Raw genomic sequence first — 18,061 nt, forward strand, 5'->3', positions numbered from 1 at the left:
AGTGCAGGAAATACAGCCATCACACGACTGAATACGCTTATGTGAAATTGGTCCATAACAGTATGCAGTAAACAGCTGGGCTCCCTCCAGTGGCAACTTCACATGGCCAGATGGTGACCAAAATGGTCGCCAATGCGACTTAGAATTGCAAAATGGTGACAAGACTTTGTAGTCTTGTTGCCATTTGCGCCTAGACCCTCCGCTGCTCTCCCTCTTTAAGGAAAAAAAGGCTTTCATTCAGCAGAAACACACTGCAGACGTCTGCTGGTTGAAGATGCGCCCCTCAGCCAACCTGGCATAGAGGGTGGGCGTTGCTTGGGTTGCCGCCTCTTGTGCTCCCGCTTCCGGCAGTCTGGCAAGTTTGGAGTTGAGTCTGTGCTGTGGCGCTGAGCTGCTGGAGTCATTTCAGCTAGGGCCGCACAGTCCACGGCTGATAACACAAGGCGAGTCACCCGTATGCAGATTTATTAGTGTTCTTTTATAGGAGAAGCCAGAGATCGGTAAACCCTGTAAGAACAAGTGTAAGCACTGGCTGTGCTGGTTTAACACCACAGTATGTCAGTGGGATCTGCTGTCCTGGTCTGCATAGCACTGCCAGGGTCCCATAGCATTATATTGATTTATGATGCTATGTAACCCTTAGAGGTCTAGAATGTACTGGGTAACACTGACCTAATTCTGCCAGTGTTATCTCATTCATACCAGAACTGTAAGGGTTACATAGCATCATAAATCAATATAATGCTATGCGACCCCGGCAGTACAGAGCTCCCGCAGAGACACTCTGGTGTAAAACCAACACAATCCTATCAATGCACAGACTAGTAACCATTTCTGATCATAAAGGATATAGTCTATTATTATTCCACAAGACCAGAACTCGCATTCAAATGTGGGATAGCAATCAGCCCTCAGCCTTCCCGTCAGTCCGTGTTACTGCTGGCAGGACTCCCCCGGCCTAGGGGTTCGCACAGCAGTCCCATGGCACGCAGATTGACAAGGAGAGATTGCGCATATTCTGGAAAAGAACGCTGATGCCCGGCTCCTTACTGACATGTGGGTGATGGGCAGAGAGCGCTTAGCTGCTCCTTTCTGCTCCAAAGACATGTGGGAAAGTTACAAAAAGGGAAAATTGCACTGAAGCAGCCTATAAGGGGTCAAGCACAGGCTAGTTCAGCTGCCAGAGGAGGTCCCCAACCTTTCCCACATCTCTGCTTTATGGCAGTGAATGGAAACTTCAAGGTTGACATTCACAGACTAAATGTCCATGTCCAGCCACAGTTACACAGTTAGCAGCTCTAGAATATGGGCAATCTTTCCTCAAGAAACGGCAAACAAAGGTTTTCATTCACTGACAGGCAAGCAGAGGGGTTGAGAGTAGGGATGAGCGAACTCGAACTGTATAGTTCGGGTTCGTACCGAATTTTGGGGTGTCCGTGACACGGACCCGAACCCGGACATTTTCGTAAAAGTCCGGGTTCGGGTTCGGTGTTCGTCGCTTTCTTGGCGCTTTTGTGACGCTTTCTTGGCGCTTTTTGAAAGGCTGCAAAGCAGCCAATCAACAAGCGTCATACTACTTGCCCCAAGAGGCCGTCACAGCCATGCCTACTATTGGCATGGCTGTGATTGGCCAGAGCACCATGTGACCCAGCCTCTATTTAAGCTGGAGTCACATAGCGCCGCCCGTCACTCTGCTCTGATTAGCGTAGGGAGAGGTTGCGGATGCGACAGTAGGGCGAGATTAGGCAGATTAACTCCTCCAAAGGACTTCACTTGATTAATCGATCGATCTGCAGCTGTGCATCATTGAGCTGCTGAAATTCAAATGCTCACTCACTGTTTTTAGGCTGCCCAGACCGTTTGTCAGTCACTTTTTTCTGGGGTGATCGGCGGCCATTTTGTGTCTTGTGCGGTGCTGCGACCAAGTGCATCCAAGCTGCGACCAAGTGCATTTAACCCTCAATGGTGTGGTTGTTTTTTGGCTAAAGCCTACATCAGGGTGAAGCTGTCACACCAAGTGCATTTAACCAGCAATAGTCTGTTCATTTTTTTGGCCATATACTAAATCAGGGGCAAGCTGCGCCTGTCACCAAGTGCATTTAACCCTCAATGGTGTGGTTGTTTTTTGGCTAAAGCCTACATCAGGGTGAAGCTGTCACACCAAGTGCATTTAACCAGCAATAGTCTGTTCATTTTTTGGCCATATACTACATCAGGGGCAAGCTGCGCCCGTCACCAAGTGCATTTAACCCTCAGTAGTGTGGTGCGTCAAGCTGTGACACCAAGTGCATTTAACCAGCAATAGTCTGTTCATTTTTTGGCCATATACTAAATCAGGGGCAAGCTGCGCCCGTCACCAAGTGCATTTAACCAGCAATAGTGTGGTTATTTTTTGGCCATATCCCAGTCTAATTCTGTCACTAAATCCATACCGGTCACCCAGCGCCTAAATACTAGGCCTCAAATTTATATCCCGCTAAATCTCTCGTTACCGCTGTCCTGTTGTGGCTGGGAAAGTTATTTAGTGTCCGTCAAAGCACATTTTTTGTTCTGGGTTTAAATACAATTCCCAATTTAACAATTTCATAATTTAGTGGTTTCTGCTATATCAGAGCTATTTGAAATCTATCCCTAAAAGGGTATATAATATTCAAGGTGCACATTGGGTCATTCAGAATAACTTCACACACACCCGCTACTGTGTATTTCCAAGTCTAATTCTGTCACTAAACCCATACCTGTCACCCAGCGCCTAAATACTAGGCCTCAAATTTATATCCTGCTAAATCTCTCGTTACCGCTGTCCTGTTGTGGCTGGGAAAGTTATTTAGTGTCCGTCAAAGCACATTTTTTGTTCTGGGTTGAAATACAATTCCCAATTTAGCAATTTCATAATTTAGTGGTTTCTGCTATATCAGAGCTATTTGAAATCTATCCCTAAAAGGGTATATAATATTCAAGGTGCACATTGGGTCATTCAGAATAACTTCACACACACCCGCTACTGTGTATTTCCAAGTCTAATTCTGTCACTAAACCCATACCTGTCACCAAGCGCCTAAATACTAGGCCTCAAATTTATATCCTGCTAAATCTCTCGTTAACGCTGTCCTGTTGTGGCTGGGAAAGTTATTTAGTGTCCGTCAAAGCACATTTTTTGTTCTGGGTTGAAATACAATTCCCAATTTAGCAATTTCATAATTTAGTGGTTTCTGCTATATCAGAGCTATTTGAAATCTATCCCTAAAAGGGTATATAATATTCAAGGTGCACATTGGGTCATTCAGAATAACTTCACACACACCCGCTACTGTGTATTTCTAAGTCTAATTTTGTCACTAAACCCATACCTGTCACCCAGCGCCTAAATACTAGGCCTCAAATTTATATCCTGCTAAATCTCTCGTTAACGCTGTCCTGTTGTGGCTGGGAAAGTTATTTAGTGTCCGTCAAAGCACATTTTTTGTTCTGGGTTGAAATACAATTCCCAATTTAGCAATTTCATAATTTAGTGGTTTCTGCTATATCAGAGCTATTTGAAATCTATCCCTAAAAGGGTATATAATATTCAAGGTGCACATTGGGTCATTCAGAATAACTTCACACACACCCGCTACTGTGTATTTCTAAGTCTAATTCTGTCACTAAACCCATACCTGTCACCCAGCGCCTAAATACTAGGCCTCAAATTTATATCCTGCTAAATCTCTCGTTAACGCTGTCCTGTTGTGGCTGGGAAAGTTATTTAGTGTCCGTCAAAGCACATTTTTTGTTCTGGGTTTAAATACAATTCCCAATTTAACAATTTCATAATTTAGTGGTTTCTGCTATATCAGAGCTATTTGAAATCTATCCCTAAAAGGGTATATAATATTCAAGGTGCACATTGGGTCATTCAGAATAACTTCACACACACCCGCTACTGTGTATTTCCAAGTCTAATTCTGTCACTAAACCCATACCTGTCACCCAGCGCCTAAATACTAGGCCTCAAATTTATATCCTGCTAAATCTCTCGTTACCGCTGTACTGTTGTTGCTTGGAAAGATATTTAGTGTCCGTCAAAGCACATTTTTTGTTCTGGGTTGAAGTACAATTCCCAATTTAGCAATTTCATAATTTAGTGGTTTCTGCTATATCAGAGCTATTTGAAATCTATCCCTAAAAGGGTATATAATATTCAAGGTGCACATTGGGTCATTCAGAATAACTTCACACACACGCTTCTGTGCATTTCCAAGTCTAATTCTGTCACTAAATCCATACCGGTCACCCAGCGCCTAAATACTAGGCCTCAAATTTATATCCCGCTGAATTTGAATACAATACATTGGGCCAAATAATATATTTGTTGTTGTGGTGAACCATAACAATGAGAAAAACATCTAGTAAGGGACGCGGACGTGGACATGGTCGTGGTGGTGTTAGTGGACCCTCTGGTGCTGGGAGAGGACGTGGCCGTTCTGCCACATCCACACGTCCTAGTGTACCAACTACCTCAGGTCCCAGTAGCCGCCAGAATTTACAGCGATATATGGTGGGGCCCAATGCCGTTCTAAGGATGGTAAGGCCTGAGCAGGTACAGGCATTAGTCAATTGGGTGGCCGACAGTGGATCCAGCACGTTCACATTATCTCCCACCCAGTCTTCTGCAGAAAGCGCACAGATGGCGCCTGAAAACCAACCCCATCAGTCTGTCACATCACCCCCATGCATACCAGGGAAACTGTCTCAGCCTCAAGTTATGCAGCAGTCTCTTATGCTGTTTGAAGACTCCGCTGGCAGGGTTTCCCAAGGGCATCCACCTAGCCCTTCCCCAGCGGTGAAAGACATAGAATGCACTGACGCACAACCACTTATGTTTCCTGATGATGAGGACATGGGAATACCACCTCAGCATGTCTCTGATGATGACGAAACACAGGTGCCAACTGCTGCGTCTTTCTGCAGTGTGCAGACTGAACAGGAGGTCAGGGATCAAGACTGGGTGGAAGACGATGCAGGGGACGATGAGGTCCTAGACCCCACATGGAATGAAGGTCGTGCCACTGACTTTCACAGTTCGGAGGAAGAGGCAGTGGTGAGACCGAGCCAACAGCGTAGCAAAAGAGGGAGCAGTGGGCAAAAGCAGAACACCCGCCGCCAAGAGACTCCGCCTGCTACTGACCGCCGCCATCTGGGACCGAGCACCCCAAAGGCAGCTTCAAGGAGTTCCCTGGCATGGCACTTCTTCAAACAATGTGCTGACGACAAGACCCGAGTGGTTTGCACGCTGTGCCATCAGAGCCTGAAGCGAGGCATTAACGTTCTGAACCTGAGCACAACCTGCATGACCAGGCACCTGCATGCAAAGCATGAACTGCAGTGGAGTAAACACCTTAAAACCAAGGAAGTCACTCAGGCTCCCCCTGCTACCTCTTCTGCTGCTGCCGCCTCGGCCTATTCTGCTGCTGCCGCCTCGGCCTCTTCCTCCGCCTCTGGAGGAACGTTGGCACCTGCCGCCCAGCAAACAGGGGATGTACCACCAACACCACCACCACCACCTCCGTCACCAAGCGTCTCAACCATGTCACACGCCAGCGTTCAGCTCTCCATCTCACAAACATTTGATAGAAAGCGTAAATTCCCACCTAGCCACCCTCGATCCCTGGCCCTGAATGCCAGCATTTCTAAACTACTGGCCTATGAAATGCTGTCATTTAGGCTGGTGGACACAGACAGCTTCAAACAGCTCATGTCGCTTGCTGTCCCACAGTATGTTGTTCCCAGCCGGCACTACTTCTCCAAGAGAGCCGTGCCTTCCCTGCACAACCAAGTATCCGATAAAATCAAGTGTGCACTGCGCAACGCCATCTGTAGCAAGGTCCACCTAACCACAGATACGTGGACCAGTAAGCACGGCCAGGGACGCTATATCTCCCTAACTGCACACTGGGTAAATGTAGTGGCAGCTGGGCCCCAGGCGGAGAGCTGTTTGGCGCACGTCCTTCCGCCGCCAAGGATCGCAGGGCAACATTCTTTGCCTCCTGTTGCCACCTCCTCCTTCTCGGCTTCCTCCTCCTCTTCTTCCACCTGCTCATCCAGTCAGCCACACACCTTCACCACCAACTTCAGCACAGCCCGGGGTAAACGTCAGCAGGCCATTCTGAAACTCATATGTTTGGGGGACAGGCCCCACACCGCACAGGAGTTGTGGCGGGGTATTGAACAACAGACCGACGAGTGGTTGCTGCCGGTGAGCCTCAAGCCCGGCCTGGTGGTGTGTGATAATGGGCGAAATCTCGTTGCAGCTCTGGGACTAGCCAATTTGACGCACATCCCTTGCTTGGCGCATGTGCTGAATTTGGTGGTGCAGAAGTTCATTCACAACTACCCCGACATGTCAGAGCTGCTGCATAAAGTGCGGGCCGTCTGTTCGCGCTTCCGGCGTTCACATCCTGCTGCTGCTCGCCTGTCTGCGCTACAGCGTAACTTCGGCCTTCCCGCTCACCGCCTCATATGCGACGTGCCCACCAGGTGGAACTCCACCTTGCACATGCTGGACAGACTGTGCGAGCAGCAGCAGGCCATAGTGGAGTTTCAGCTGCAGCACGCACGGGTCAGTCGCACTACAGAACAGCACCACTTCACCACCAATGACTGGGCCTCCATGCGAGACCTGTGTGCCCTGTTGCGCTGTTTCGAGTACTCCACCAACATGGCCAGTGGCGATGACACCGTTATCAGCGTTACAATACCACTTCTATGTCTCCTTGAGAAAACACTTAGGGCGATGATGGAAGAGGAGGTGGCCCAGGAGGAGGAGGAGGAGGAGGAAGAGGGGTCATTTTTAGCACTTTCAGGCCAGTCTCTTCGAAGTGACTCAGAGGGAGGTTTTTGGCAACAGCAGAGGCCAGGTACAAATGTGGCCAGCCAGGGCCCACTACTGGAGGACGAGGAGGACGAGGATGAGGAGGAGGTGGAGGAGGATGAGGATGAAGCATGGTCACAGCGGGGTGGCACCCAACGCAGCTCGGGTCCATCACTGGTGCGTGGCTGGGGGGAAAGGCAGGACGATGACGATACGCCTCCCACAGAGGACAGCTTGTCCTTACCCCTGGGCAGCCTGGCACACATGAGCGACTACATGCTGCAGTGCCTGCGCAACGACAGCAGAGTTGCCCACATTTTAACCTGTGCGGACTACTGGGTTGCCACCCTGCTGGATCCACGCTACAAAGACAATGTGCCCACCTTACTTCCTGCACTGGAGCGTGATAGGAAGATGCGCGAGTACAAGCGCATGTTGGTAGACTCGCTACTGAGAGCATTCCCAAATGTCACAGGGGAACAAGTGGAAGCCCAAGGCCAAGGCAGAGGAGGAGCAAGAGGTCGCCAAGGCAGCTGTGTCACGGCCAGCTCCTCTGAGGGCAGGGTTAGCATGGCAGAGATGTGGAAAACTTTTGTCAACACGCCACAGCTAACTGCACCACCACCTGATACGCAACGTGTTAGCAGGAGGCAACATTTCACTAACATGGTGGAACAGTACGTGTGCACACCCCTCCACGTACTGACTGATGGTTCGGCCCCATTCAACTTCTGGGTCTCTAAATTGTCCACGTGGCCAGAGCTAGCCTTTTATGCCTTGGAGGTGCTGGCCTGCCCGGCAGCCAGCGTTTTGTCTGAACGTGTATTCAGCACGGCAGGGGGCGTCATTACAGACAAACGCAGCCGCCTGTCTACAGCCAATGTGGACAAGCTGACGTTCATAAAAATGAACCAGGCATGGATCCCACAGGACCTGTCCGTCCCTTGTCCAGATTAGACATTAACTACCTCCCCATAACCATATATTATTGGACTCCAGGGCACTTCCTCATTCAATCCTATTTTTATTTTCATTTTACCATTATATTGCGAGGCTACCCAAAGTTGAATGAACCTCTCCTCTGCCTGTGTGCTAGGCCTAAATATATGCCAATGGACTGTTGCAGTGGTGGCTGACATGAAGCCTGATTCTCTGCTATGACATGCAGACTAATTCTCTGCTGACATGAAGCCAGATTGTCTGTTACGGGACCTCTCTCCTCTGCCTGGGTGCTGGGCCTAAATTTATGACAATGGACTGTTGCAGTGGTGGCTGACGTGAAGCCTGATTCTCTGCTATGACATGCAGACTGATTCTCTGCTGACATGAAGCCAGATTGTCTGTTACGGGACCTCTCTGCTCTGCCTGTGTGCTAGGCCTAAATATATGCCAATGGACTGTTGCAGTGGTGGGTGACGTGAAGCCTCATTCTCTGCTATGACATGCAGACTGATTCTCTGATGACATGAAGCCAGATCGTCTGTTACGGGACCTCTCTGCTCTGCCTGTGTGCTAGGCCTAAATATATGCCAATGGACTGTTGCAGTGGTGGGTGACGTGAAGCCTCATTCTCTGCTATGACATGCAGACTGATTCTCTGCTGACATGAAGCCAGATTGTCTGTTACGGGACCTCTCTGCTCTGCCTGTGTGCTAGGCCTAAATATATGCCAATGGACTGTTGCAGTGGTGGGTGACGTGAAGCCTCATTCTCTGCTATGACATGCAGACTGATTCTCTGCTGACATGAAGCCAGATTGTCTGTTACGGGACCTCTCTGCTCTGCCTGTGTGCTAGGCCTAAATATATGCCAATGGACTGTTGCAGTGGTGGGTGACGTGAAGCCTCATTCTCTGCTATGACATGCAGACTGATTCTCTGCTGACATGAAGCCAGATCGTCTGTTACGGGACCTCTCTGCTCTGCCTGTGTGCTAGGCCTAAATATATGCCAATGGACTGTTGCAGTGGTGGGTGACGTGAAGCCTCATTCTCTGCTATGACATGCAGACTGATTCTCTGCTGTCATGAAGCCAGATTGTCTGTTACGGGACCTCTCTCCTCTGCCTGGGTGCTGGGCCTAAATTTATGACAATGGACTGGTGCAGTGGTGGCTGACGTGAAGCCTGATTCTCTGCTATGACATGCAGACTGATTCTCTGCTGACATGAAGCCAGATCCTCTGTTACGGGACCTCTCTCCTCTGCCTGGGTGCTGGGCCTAAATTTATGACAATGGACTGTTGCAGTGGTGGCTGACGTGAAGCCTGATTCTCTGCTATGACATGCAGACTGATTCTCTGCTGACATGAAGCCAGATCCTCTGTTACGGGACCTCTCTCCTCTGCCTGGGTGCTGGGCCTAAATTTATGAAAATGGACTGTTCCAGTGGTGGGTGACGGGAAGCCAGATTCTCTGCTATGGAACCTCTCTCCAATTGATTTTGGTTAATTTTTATTTATTTAATTTTTATTTTAATTAATTTCCCTATCCACATTTGTTTGCAGGGGATTTACCTACATGTTGCTGCCTTTTGCAGCCCTCTAGCCCTTTCCTGGGCTGTTTTACAGCCGTTTTAGTGCCGAAAAGTTCGGGTCCCCATTGACTTCAATGGGGTTCGGGTTCGGGACGAAGTTCGGATCGGGTTCGGATCCCGAACCCGAACATTTCCGGGATGTTCGGCCGAACTTCTCGAACCCGAACATCCAGGTGTTCGCTCAACTCTAGTTGAGAGTAATGCTCCCGAAGTATTATATTTTTTTGTTTTATTTTCTAAAAAAAATCTGCCCCCTCCCACCCACTGTCATGATGGTCCCGTCAACGTGATTCCTGCTGATGTGGTCACTGGTTGCAGTGGCGACTCAAGTGATTGGCTTGTTAAGGAGTGCAGTGGGGATGGTTTATTTTAACCCATTCTATGTCCCCTATAGAAGAATAATGGTTTGAAACCCCTTTAAAAAAAAAAAGTAACTCCTCACTAATTTCTGAGACTGGCAGGACTTTTGTTGGTGATCATACTTGCCTGATCCCCAAAGCTGGGCCCTGGCTCGTTTGCTTCCCGTCCTCCGTTGCTTATCTTGAGTCCCTTCATGAAAACTTCTTCCTATTTGACTGACCACTGCTTCCCTTGCATTATGTTAAATGGTCCTGTGATGCAAGGGGAGCAGATCTCCACTGTGGCCAGTGATTGGCTGCAGCCGCATCAAGATACAAGTTTTCATGGAGAAACCCAAGACAAGCAGTGGAGGCCTGGAAGCTAATGAGCCAGGACCCAGCACCTAGGTATTACCAGCATGAATCTGGCTAGCCTGACAGGTCATGGAAATGAGTGCACAACCCCTTTTAACTGTGTGGGCTGTAGCTTAGAAAACCCCATGCTCCTAAGCTTTCTCAGCTATATTATATGTATTTTAAATTTGGTGACTAAAAATATAATTTGGCTCCTACATTTTTCAGGTTGGGAGCCAATGGCTCCTTAATATTTATTTTTGTAGTCTGGAGCACTGCCAGATTGTAGAGCTAAGCATTTTCTATGAATGTCTGTTACTTGCTCAGTCGACAATCTAGTGCAAATACTTTCTGTATTTCACATGTAATGTTAATTTGACGAAACAGTAATATAGGTCGCCTCCTTAATTTTAGACTTAAAACCATAGGTGAGCCAGTATGGCTGAAAAGTTATACAGCACCTTTGGGACTCCATTATTTCTGCAGATTCTTGCATTCTTCTAAGTGTACTTTGTTAGACTTCCACCCCATTGATTTCATAGCTAGCTGCAAATGGAGCATTTTAGGTCTGCTCCCCTAGCTCAGGTGCCTCTGTCATCTGCATCCGTCTCCATGCTGTGAAGCATGTAAGCTGTGAGCTTAGAACATAATCCTCAGTTTAGTTCTCAGCCCATGGGTTAATTCCAGGGAGCGGCTCTCTGTTGAGTTTCAGTCTAACGAGCCTGCAATCCATATGTATGTTGTACTACTACTACTCTCATTGGTGAGAAGTTGTTTTGCATTTTTGATGCTATGAACTAACTCAGAGCGTAGGGTACACCTGCATCAAAATCCACATGTAACGTGCACATTTTGCCACCTTTTGCGTGAACACAGCAAAATAGGGTTACAGATCTGTGCGGAAAATCCAAACTAAGGGTCCATTCACACGTCCGTGGTGTATTGCAAATCCGCAATACACCCGGCCGGCACTCCCCATAGAACTGCCTATTCTTGTCCACAATTGGAAAAGAATAGAGCCCGGAAGTTTGGGGCCGCACTCCGGAAATGCGGATGCGGAGAGCAGATAGAGTGCTCTCCACATCCATTCCTGCCCCATTGAGAATGAATGGGTCCGCACCCGTTCCCGATATTGCGGAACGTATGCGGACCCATATGCGTACGTGTGAATGGACCCTAAAAAAACATTGCTGTGGGCTTGTGGGGACATCAGAGGGCTACATGTTCTTTGTCCCTGGTTTGCAGTGAAGACCACACCCATGTGGTTACTATCTGTGGTAGACTAAAAGTCTTCTGTTCATTTTAATGAGGGTGAGATATTTTAATGGGCAGTTGATGGTGTGTAGATGTACTCGGAAAAGTGGGTACAGAAGTATACAGTCCCGTACTTTATTATCAATGTGGTCTCGTGAGGACCTTCCTTGTCCATATGCTCCATACAAGCTTATTTATCTCATAGAGGTGGGTGTCCCACACTTTGGGAACTTGTATGAGCCAGAACGGAGCGATGCATTGAAAGGGTGCCATGTAATACTACATTTCTGATGAAATCACTCCTTTAAAGGGGTTTACTTTATAGGAGAAAAGGAAGTTTATTGTTTTGCCTATGTAAGTAATCTGGCCCCCTTCTCATTCTCAAATCAGCCGTTACAGAGGAGGAGTCCGGGTTAGCTAATAAACTGAGCCAAACAACCAGTCCCCTTTAAGCATGTCGCCAACAGAGGAATGGGGGATGCTCTCAGCTGTGTAAGAATTTCCAGATGGGAACTGAAATGGGGAAACCTGTGCAGTTTCGAGAAAAAGTATGGGGGTCATTTACGAACAGATATACGCTATTTCTCGCCCAGTTTCCTTGGGGGACACAGAAGACCTTGGGTATAGCTCATCTCCATAGGAGGCGTGACACTAAGTGAAGACTGTTAAGCCCCTCCTCCACAGCTATACCCTCAGCCTGGAGAGAGAGACTGCCAGTTTTTTGCTTAGTGTCCAAGGAGGCAAGACACTCCCTGCTCTGCAGGGCTCTTTTCTCCTTGTTTAAATTTTTATTTTTTATTTTTATTTTATTTTTGTTCCAGATCATACAAGGGACAACAGAGTCGCACTAGACCTCTCTGTTTCTCCCGGGGTCGAGCTGCGCCAGTGCCGGTCTCCCGCACTGCTGCCTCCCCCACAGAAGGCAAGGAGGACCAGGGCAGCCCAGCTCCCCTGCATCCCGCCAGCGCAAGGGTCGCCCGCACGCCAAGTCCCTCTTCCAGCGTCCTGCCACTACGGTGCCAGAAGCTGAAGGGGCGACCCTGCTGGAACTGACAGAGGGTGAAGACGGCTGTGGTAAGAGAGAGGCTTCTCCAGCCCTACGTCCCCCCCCCTTTTCTCCTGCGTGCTGGACCCCCATACTGGGGCCTCTGGGTGCTGCAGGGCGGCTGTTCCCTGCTCCCTCTCCTCCCCTTCTGACCTCCATCAGAATAGGTTCAGCCGCATTGCCCCCCTTCTTCCCTTGGGGGGGCGGCGTCCGGTCACCTGAGGGCCGGATCGTGCCGCGGTTGCTCATTCATCTCTGTGCATTAGGCCTTGCACTCAGGGCGCTTGTCATAGAGTGCCAGCTCTTCGTCCCAGCGGCTCCCTATCTGGCCCCCCATTCCTTACCAGGTGCGCTGTTCAGGGCCTGGGGCCCGTTCCTGACTGCAGGGGTGTAAGGCCTCGCCTCCGGTCCGCGGGGTGGGCTCCTGTGGCCGGCATGTACAATCCGGCCGGGCGCTGCAAATTTTGGCACAGGTTTTTAGGCCTGCTGGGCCGCACCTCCGGCACAACTTTCCGGGCCCCTGACTCTTCCGGCCCGCGGGGTGGGCCCCCGCGGCCGGCATGGGACTTATGAGCGATGCTCTAACTGGCCCCGGCCGACCGTCATTGCATTCCGGTCGGCCGGGCGTCACAAATTCTGGCCCAGGCCTCGCGGCCTGCTGGGCCGCAGTTTCGGCGCTCCATCCGTGCCCCTGAATCTTCCGGCCGCGGGGTGGGCTCCCGCGCCCGGTGTGTAATGCGCCACTCTGGCTCGGGTCCCGGCCGGTACATTGAACACTGTGCGGCCTCGGGCGCCGCAAAAATTTAGGCCCCGGCTTCTCGGCCTACTAGGCCGCAAAATTCCGGCCTCTGTTGGAGGGGGCGGGATCTTCTCCAGGCGCGAATTCTTCCCGCCTGGAGGTCCCCCCGCCCCCAGGGGATCGCAGCATCGCCCCCAGGCCGGATCCTTTAACCCCTTGGCTACTGGCCGGCTCCCAATGGGACTGTTTGGCTGGCCCTCCTTTCCTCAGAGAGCCTGTGCCCCTGTATGGTGTCCCCCTGCCTGCCTCAGGGAGGCTGTGTTACCATTATAAGGAATGGAAGGATAACGGAGTAGTTTCTTGTGGGCTGCGCAGGACGCGGCAGTCTCATCTCAGTAGTGCTGCCTGTATGCATGCCCCCCCCCCCCCCCCCCATGAGCGGCATGTAGCACTCCCTTGCTGCGGCTCTGGCTAGGTGCCTGTTCTCCTTTATAGGCAGAATTCGTCACCCTCTCCAGTTGTGGTACCTGCCATGACCCTCCTTCCTAGGTTGGATACGGCACTCTCCCTGGCTGCGGGTTGGCCTTGTGCATGACCCCCTTAGGCGGATTACTGCGCCCTCACCAGATTCGGTGCGGGCCATGTGCACGACCCCCTTCCATAGGCGGAACGCTGCACTTTCCCTGGATTCGCTGCCGGCCATGTGCATGACCTCCTTCCATAGGCGGAGTGCTGCGCCCTCACTGGGTCCGCTGCCGGCCATGTGCACGACCCCCTTCCTTAGGCGGAACGCTGCACTTTCCCTGGATTCGCTGCCGGCCATGTGCATGACCTCCTTCCATAGGCGGAGTGCTGCACCCTCACTGGGTCCGCTGCCGGCCATGTGCACGACCCCCTTCCATAGGCGGAACGCTGCACTCTCACTGGATTCGCTGCCGGCCATGTGCATGACCCCCTTCCATTGGCGGAATACTGTACTCTCACCGTGTGCGGTGCTGGCCAGGTACATGACCACCTTCCGCAGGCAGGACGCAGTACTATCGCTGGATTGGATTCACTACCGGCCATGTGCATGACCACCTTCCATTGGCGGTATGCTGCACTCTCATTGGCTTCACTGCCGATCTTGGGTAGGCCTCCTTCCCTCAGGCGGCATATATACACTCTCACTGACTGGGGTTGTTTCTCTCGCCGGTAAGTTGCTGGCCATGTGCATGACCCCCTTCCATGGCGGGGTGCTTGCGCTCTCGCTGGATCTGTTTTCAGCCATGTGCATGACCCCCCCCCCCCTTCCGTGGGCGGTGTGCTGCACTCTCACTGGATTCGCTGCCGGCCATGGGCATGCCTCCTTGCCGCGGGCGGCATACATACACTCTCGCTGACTGGGGTTGTTCTCTCACCAGCACATTGCTGGCCTTGTGCATGATCCCCATCCTTGGCGGTGTGCTCGCACTCTCCCTGGTTGCGATGCTGACCATGTGCATGTCCCGTCCCCCCCCCCCCTTCGGGGCGGCATCCTGCACTCTCGCCGGATACGATGGCCTCTAACAGGGGTGGAATGCTTGCACTCCCATTGGATACGGTACTGGCCTTGTGCATGACCGCCCCTCGTTCCATGGGCGGACTTTTGCACGCTCACGTGATTCACAGCTGTCCTTGTCTGTGCTGAACTGGTACTTGTCCCCATTCATTGGCGGAGTAGTTGCACTCTCACGAAATTTGGTGTTGGGTGGATTATTGCACAATCATTTGATGCTAGGATAACCCTGTGCATGTCCCCCTTTCACTAGGTGGACCTTCTACATTCCTGTTGGATACCGTGCGGCCCTGTGCATGACCCCCGTCTAGGCGGAATGTGGTATGTCCTGCTTCTCTGAAGTGGGTACTGGCCTTGGGCGTCGCCCCCCTTGTTGGGGCGGGCCTTGCACTCTTGCCGACTGCGGTGTTTGCCAGGTACATTCCCCCTTTTCTGGGTGGACTACTTGCGTTCGGTCGCATGCCGTACTAGTCTTGTGCGAACTCCCCTTTCGGTTGCACTTTGCTCTTCTGTGGATACTGGGACTCTGTGACTGTCCCTCTTCGCTGAGTGACGTTTTGCAGTGAGCGGACGTTCTGTGCGTTGTTTGGGCCGTGTATGCCTTTTCCTCCTGTAGGTGGTTGGCCTTCTCACTGCTTTCGGGGCTGCTCGAACGTGTACCTCCCTTCCTTGCCGCTGGCCTTGCACGCTCTGAAGAGATCATTCTATCCACCTGTTCCGGATGGGCCCTACTTGCCGTCTACTGCACTGAGCTGGGTGGTACTCGTTCTCTAGTTTGGATTGTATATTGCGGTCCCGTTGTGACGGTGTCCACCATGTTAGTGGGCTCTTTCACCTGGGTTGTGTTTGTGGTTCCTAGAGGCGTACCCATTCGTCCTCCCGCAGCATTGCTTCCCTGTGTAAGCGGTCACATGGTCAAGAGTGCTGTTCGCAGCGCCCCTCGGATTCTACATTGACTCTGGCGGGACTACGGTTCCCTCGCCTACTACCAATTTCTCCTCTTCGGATGCAGTGTGGTATGTGTCCTTCCTATTGGCGCCTTCTGCGCTTCAGTGTGATCTGCTACCAGGTTCGGGACGCTCTTCTCGGGAAGGTCACCCAGCTTCTCTTGGGTGCTCAATTTCCCAGGTCCGAAGGACCTCCACCGTGGGTTCTTCAGGGTGTTCGCCTTCTGCGAGGTGGTGAGCTGGACGTTTCACAGAGTAGCGGGGGTTCTGCTCTTGAGCTGTCCTATGGCTTCCCTGTTGCCCACTCCTCCTTTCGATTGGAGGGTGTTTTGCCGGCCTCTGTCTCGATTGCTTTTCTCGCCGTCTCTGTTTTGTCTCCCGCTCGGGGCATATCACTCCGGTTGTGGCTTCTGCCTCTGGGGAGCGCATGGTTGTTCACTTGGATGGTTCCGGTGTTCCTTGTGGTCTCATACCGTCTCCCTCATTCTCACTGGCAGTACTAGCTGTTTCCGGGTCTACCGCGTTCTGTCCTCTTGCTGGGTGCAGATTGCGTTTTTCCGTTCTGGGTAATGATCCTGCTGTGAACTTACCTTCTCGGTACCTGGGAGGACTACCTTTCGGTCGAGATTGTCCTTAGATCTCCCGCGCCGAGACTGTAGAACACCTTCCTTGGTGACTGCGTCGACATGGAATTTAGCCTGTTGGGTCCTGGCGTCTGTCTGATGATGGGTGGACCCTTTCAGTTCCTTCCGTCTGTCCTAATGCTACCCCACTCCGGGTGGATGCGGGACGACGGGATCGGTTTGCCGACCCTTCGGCCCATGTTACTGGTCTGCGCCTGATCACATTGGGTTTTCTCCCGCTCGCCCAAGCGGTTCCAGCGGGCACGCTAGTCGTCGCTCCTGGCTGTGCTTTGTCCAGGGTCTGTTGTAGGACTTAGGGTTTTTTTGCCTGGGGTTCTGTGGGAAGCTGGGGTTCCCCCACTCTGACATTCTTTCTCCATGGTTCTGTCTTTCTCCAGTCCGGCCTGGACCTGGGACTGGGACTCTGTTGCTTGGCATGTCGAGTGTCGGCGCTGTCCTTCCTCTTTCAGCATTCCCCAGCCCTCTGGGCCTGTCATGACCTCCTTCCTTGCAGCGGCTCTTGGTTTCCTTTGTACTACCCTCCGGTACCGCCCTGGGGACTACATACTGGGCTCTTGGCGCTCCAGTCTTTCCCTTGGAGCCGTTACAGAGGTTCTCTCTACTCCTTCTGTCCTGTACGGTTGTGTTTCCGTAGCCATCGTGTCTGACGGGTGTCTGAGTGGCGACCCGTCTTGTTCCGAGTCTTATGTCTTTCCTCGGAACGGGGCTGTTCTCCATCCCGTCTTTTCCTTCCTTCTGAAGGTGGTGTTTGTCTTCCCCGGGAACGGACACTTCACCGGTTGGAAGTTTGTTTGGGCCTTTGCAGTTTGTACTTGGAGATCTCCGACTCTTGTCGACGTTCGGTCTCTTGTGTTTCTGGAGGTCCGCGCACGGGGTTGGCGGCCTCCAAAGGTGCCTTTCCTCCGCTTTCTCAGAGTAGCTATTGCTGTGGTTGCCGCACCAGGGGCTGGGTTATGCTTTTGGTGTTACCGTTCCTTTCACCAGAGCGGTCGGTGCCTCCTTTTTTGCAAGGCGGTCACTGTCTTCCTGGCACTCCTCCTTACCGAGTTATTCGAGGTGCATGCTCGGGCTTCGGCGGCTGCTGCCTTGGGCCGCCTGGTCTGCAGGCGGTGGTTTCTTGATGCCTTCGGGTGCTTCGCCTTGGTGCTGTGGTCCCTCCCCTCTTGGACTGCTATTGAACGTCCCAAGGTCTTCTGTGTCCCCCAAGGAAACTGGGCGAGAAAACGAGATTTTTGTATAACTTACCAGTAAAATCTCTTTCTCGCTCTTTCCTTGGGGGACACAGCACCCACCCATTCTTGTTTTTTCTTTACACGGTTTCCGAGTTGTTTTACCCGTTGGGTAGTTGGCTTGTTGGTTCCATTTTTGGACTTTGCCTTTTTTCACTACTTGGACACGCAACTGGCAGTCTCTCTCTCCAGGCTGAGGGTATAGCTGTGGAGGAGGGGCTTAACAGTCTTCACTTAGTGTCACGCCTCCTATGGAGATGAGCTATACCCAAGGTCTTCTGTGTCCCCCAAGGAAAGAGCGAGAAAGAGATTTTACTGGTAAGTTATACAAAAATCTCGTTTTTTTGCCTTATGTCTGGAACGGATTGCAATGTAAATGTTATTTGCACCGCAATCTGTGATTTCTCCCCACTCCCGCAAGGTCTAAATAAAAAGTGGGGCGTGGTGTGGATAGTGAACGGGGCTGGCTGGTAGGCCCGTCTCATTTATTTTATTTAATTATTTTTATTTTATTTTTTACATCTGTTTTAGGTGTAGAAAATTGTCTAAATCTAAGCTAGAAAAGGAGATGCATAAATTCTGAACATCCAC

General features: G+C 51.2%; 1 protein-coding gene across 5 annotated transcripts in view; it reads left to right on the forward strand.

Annotated features, from left to right (window-relative positions):
* ZC3H13 (zinc finger CCCH-type containing 13) overlaps window positions 1-18,061 on the forward strand; it is an 86,169-nt gene that overhangs the window by 20,409 nt on the left and 47,699 nt on the right. The window lies entirely within an intron of this gene.

The sequence above is a fragment of the Bufo gargarizans genome, chromosome 3, assembly GCF_014858855.1.
Source record: "Bufo gargarizans isolate SCDJY-AF-19 chromosome 3, ASM1485885v1, whole genome shotgun sequence".
Taxonomy (NCBI): domain Eukaryota; kingdom Metazoa; phylum Chordata; class Amphibia; order Anura; family Bufonidae; genus Bufo; species Bufo gargarizans.